Source organism: Panthera uncia, chromosome D1 (assembly GCF_023721935.1).
Source record: "Panthera uncia isolate 11264 chromosome D1, Puncia_PCG_1.0, whole genome shotgun sequence".
Taxonomy (NCBI): Eukaryota; Metazoa; Chordata; class Mammalia; order Carnivora; family Felidae; genus Panthera; species Panthera uncia.
The window spans coordinates 52,637,298-52,642,643 of record NC_064808.1 but is presented as its reverse complement, the minus strand read 5'-3'; positions in this window follow the sequence as shown (position 1 = coordinate 52,642,643).

Genomic DNA, 5,346 nt, shown 5'->3' with positions numbered 1-5,346 from the left:
TAAGGACCAAATAAAGCAGACAGCTTTACCAACTCTTCTTGCTGTGTTTCCTACTAGAGGCCAGGAGCTCAAGTTCCTTGTTTCTGGTGACGATATGCATGCAGAAGAAACAGCTTTATGAAGAAAGGATGAAAATGTTTGCACTCCCCAGGATGAGAGTCCCTGGTCTTCATAAGCTGGAACTTCTCCATCATATGTTTTCTGTACTTTCTTGCTTTTTACATCAGCAAGAGACAGAATGAAAACACAAAACAGGAGACAATCAGCAGCCCCTCTTTATTATGGTATGAAAAAACAAGGGTCTCTTCATCACAGAGAATCAAGGCACTTTCCCTGGGCTACAACCCATGGACACTGCAAACATGGATTTTAATTCAGGGACATGAAACCAGTTAAATATCCGGTTAAATATATATAGAGATCTGTTTTAATTCAACTTTGCCCATGAATGACCTGACAAAGTCTCTAATAACACTTGTCTTTAATTCCATAAAATAATGCTGAAGTGATTATGTGCAAATGGGGATTTTTATTTGTGTGTGTATGTGTGTGAGAGAGAGACAGACAGAGACAGAGACACACACACACACACAGAAAGAGAGAGAGAGAGAGAGAGAGAGAGAGAGAGAGCGAGTGCACAAGTGGGAGAGAGGGGCAGAGGGAGAGAAAGAGAGAATCTTAAGCAGGTTCCACACTCAGTGTGGAGCCTGACACAGGGCTTGGCTGCACAATGCTGGCATCGTGACCTGAACTGAAATCAAAAGTTGGATACTCAACTGACTAAGCCACCCAGGAGTCCCAGTTGGGGTTTTTCTAAATGATGATGCTTGATGTTGAGAAAGTCTGGTACTATAAGTCTACCACATATATGACAATTGAGGTTTATTTTTGTTATGTATCCTCTGATGTCTGGTAAGAGATGGGTTCATTGAAAGGTTTTCCCACACTCGTTCCAGTCATAAGACTTCTCTCCACTATGGATTGATGTTTAGTTAAGATCTGAACATTGACTGAAGGCTTTCCAATATCACCTACACTCAAAGAGCTTTCCTCCATATGGAATCTTTGATACACTTTAAGAATTGAGCTAACACTGAAAGCATCCCCAGAATGGTTATGCATATAGGGTTTTGTTCCAATGTTGATTGACTGATGTATAAGATTGAGTTTTTAGTGAGAGTCTTCCCACATTTTTATATTTATGGGTTTTCTGACTTCCACAAGAAGACCTTCCCCCCACTTTCTCCTGTACAAAATGAATTTGCTTATGTTTAATGAGACTTGGGCTCATACAGAAGACTTCTGACACTGAAGATATCCCCAAGGCTTCTCTGATGTGCAAGATCATTCTAGTATCTGAAGGTTTTCCCACATTGTTTACTTTCATGGGACTCAGCTCCAGGAGGGCTTCTCTGTTGTGTAGTATAATGGGACTTGGATTTATACTGAAGATTTTTTCCAGTTGAAGATACTCAGAGGGTTTCCTTAAGTTTGGACATGCTGGTGCTTAGTCAGGGCTGCTGTTGTACCAGGGTTTGTTTGATTAGGGAGAGACACTTTTGGACCAATGACTTTTCCACTGTTTTACATTAAGCAGCTGCTTCATACATTACAGTTGAAGTTGAAAAGTGTGCATACAGCAAAGGAAACAACCAACAAAACTAAAAGGCAACCAACGGAATGGGAAAAGATATTTGTAAATGACATATTGGACAAAGGGCTAGTATCCAAAATCTATAAAGAGCTCACCAAACTTCACACCCAAAAAACAAATAACCCAGTGAAGAAATGGGCAGAAAACATGAATAGACACTTCTCTAAAGAAGACATCCGGATGGCCAACAGGCACATGAAAAGATGCTCAACGTCGCTCCTCATCAGGGAAATACAAATCAAAACCACACTCAGATATCACCTCACGCCAGTCAGAGTAGCCAAAATGAACAAATCAGGAGACTATAGATGCTGGCGAGGATGTGGAGAAACGGGAACCCTCTTGTACTGTTGGTGGGAATGCAAATTGGTGCAGCCACTCTGGAAAACAGTGTGGAGGTTCCTCAGAAAATTAAAAATAGACCTACCCTATGACCCAGCAATAGCACTGCTAGGAATTTACCCAAGGGATACAGGAGTACTGATGCATAGGGGCACTTGTACCCCAATGTTTATAGCAGCGCCCTCAACAATAGCGAAATTATGGAAAGAGCCTAAATGTCCATCAACTGATGAATGGATAAAGAAATTGTGGTTTATATACACAATGGAGTACTACGTGGCAATGAGAAAGAATGAAATATGGCCCTTTGTAGCAACGTGGTTGGAACTGGAGAGTGTGATGATAAGTGAAATAAGCCATACAGAGAAAGACAGATACCATATGGTTTCACTCTTATGTGGATCCTGAGAAACTTAACAGAAACCCATGGGGGAGGGGAAGGAAAAAAAAAAGAGGTTAGAGTGGAAGAGAGCCAAAGCATAAGAGACTCTTAAAAACTGAGAACAAACTGAGGGTTGATGGGGGGTGGGAGGGAGGGGAGGGTGGGTGATGGGCATTGAGGAGGGCACCTTTTGGGATGAGCACTGGGTGTTGTATGGAAACCAATTTGACAATAAACTTCATATATTGAAAAAAATAAATAAAAAAAGTTAAAAAAATAAATAAACATTAAATTAAAAAAAAAAGGAAAAAAAAAAAAAGAAAAGTGTGCATAGGCTGAATGGAGAATTTGTTAGTCCCAGAGTACTGACAGGACTGAACTTCAGGGCAAATTCTACCAGGTGTCTTAGGTCCCTTTATCAGAGTGATACTCTCTTTGGCTTGAGGTGATGTAAGCTCTGCTTCCTCCTGCACTTGGCTAAATGATTCAGAGGCTCCTCGACTTGTCCATTGCAGAGGCCCTCAGGAACGTTCCCATTTAGTCCTCTGGACATTGACCCCTGTATTGGAATTCTGCAAAACTGCTTTGATAATGACTTCTTGTTTAAGACCAGGAGTCAACATCCCTCTCTGTTTAGGATTCAGTTTGGGGTGGGATATGGTCATCATCACTTCAGTGCTGATCCCAGAAGAATGTTCTCCACCCAGAAGATTTTGTTTGCAAATCTCCATCCTTATGAGTCGTAGAACTGCATTCTCAGAAGCAGGTGTGATTTTAGAGATTTAACCAGTCATCATTCTGATGGAGTCAGTTTCTACTGATCCCTCACTTCTTCAATATTCTAAGGGACCAAGTATCAGAACATTAACTTAAATATACCCTTATTTTCATAGTAACTTCTGATACAAAAAAAGGTCTTTGGAAAATCTTCATCACATAAATCACTGATGACACTTTCCTTTGGCATGTATTTTCTTGTGTTTAGTAGGATTAGAGATCCCATGGAAAGGTTTCTTGTATGTTTTCTATACAGTTTGGATTCTCTGGTTATGAATAGGGTTTAACCTTGACTGTATGCTTTCCTGCATTCTCCACATTCAGAAGGCTTTTCTCCAGAGTGAATGCTCTGGTTATTAATAAGGGCTAAGTTTACATAGAATGCATTCCCACACTCCTAACATTCATAAGGTTTTTCACCAGAGTGGATTTTCTGATGTTTGAGGTCTGAGCTCACACTAAATGCTTTCCCATGACATTCATAGGGTTTCTCTCCATTGTGGATTCTCTGATGTATAATCAGGTGTGCCCTCACACTGAAGCCTTTCCTACAGTAGTTACAAGTACAGGGCTTCTCACCAGTGTGGAATCTTTCATGCACAGTGAGGGTGGAACGCACACTGAAGGCTTTTTGGTAGTGATTACATTCATAGGGTTACTCTCCAGTGTGGATTCTCCAATGTTCAACAAGGCCTGGGCTCCAGGAAAACTTCTTTCCACATTCACTACATGCATAACTGTCTTTCTCCCATGGGCCTGCCCTCATGCTTTTCTACCTGGTTCATATGCTGGTAAAATTTTTCATACTCCTATATGATATACAGATATAATATATCCCTATTACATATGCTGACAATCTAAGGGTCCATCCTTGCAAAAATCTTACCTTCAGAATCAACACCTTCTTCGTACTTTGAGCCTTGACTCTGGATATCCGGGGCTAGAAGGATGGAGGCCACGAGGGTCCAGGGAGAGGTCAACTTCTGTGGAGGCCACGTGTGGGGCACCTCGAGGGCCGCTCTAAGGCCCTGGAGGCTTCCCTTTCTGTGGTTTCTGAGCTGGCCACAACTCTCCTGTAGGGTAAAGGGCCCCTATGTAATTGATATTTCAACGGTGCATTCCTGGGTAGGAGTGGGGGAGACAGTGACTCTCCCTTTGCTCCAGAGGGAGGGCGTTTCTTGCTAGATTACTTCTTGACTGTGTACAAGAGCTGGGATCTGGCACTCCTCAGGCTCAGTGGTCAGGAGCTGGCCTCAGCCATTGTCAACTGAACTGCTGGAGCCGGCTTGGGGCGGAGAGTTTTTCTGGTAACAGAATTCCTGAAACCAGCAAAACCAGCTCCTCTGAAATGCTGCCGTGCAGTTTTCCAACTGGAGTCTGAGGTTCAGTAAGAGTCCTCTTGCAGGCCTCTCCTTCCATTACACTTCAGGGGTGCACGTTGTTGTAACTCAGTAAGACTCTGGAGGCCGTGGCAAACAATAGGCTTACAACTGGAAGACAGAACAGCCTGGATATGTGAGAAAAACCCTCAGCCGGACACATCTGAGCGCTGTCCGGCTTCGGCCAAGCAGCACCCACCATGCCCGCCCCAGAGAAATTCTTAACAAGCGTTCATAATGTGACCGGTATGAGGATATGTGTCCCAGAATTTTTCGTGACATCTGGGAACTGGGTGTGTCCAGCATTGGGAGAGTAGGTAATTAAGGGAATATACGAGGTAAAAATAATAAACTAGATGTAAGTATTAGCAGGTGAGAGATTAAAAAAATTTTTTTTTTAAATCTTTATTATTTATTTTTGAGAGAGAGAGAAAGAGAGATAGAGTATGAGCAGGGGAGGAGCAGAGAGAAAGGGAGACACAGAATCGGAAGCAGGCTCCAGGCTGGTAGCACAGAGCCAGATGCGGAGCTTGAACCCACGAACCATGAGATCGTGACCGAGCCGAAGTCGGGCGCTTAACCGACTGAACCACCCAGGCACCCCAGCAAGAGAGATCTCAAAAATGGTGATGAGTGAAACTCAGTAAGAAACAGAATGGCATTTTTAGAACAACACGTTTTATAATTAAAACAATTCAAACAACAGTTATATATGTTTTATAAGAGTAAAATGCAAGCTTAAGTTAATATAGTAAATACATTAGAATGAGGATGTATGGGGGGGAATGGGTACTGGGAGTAAAATATAGATG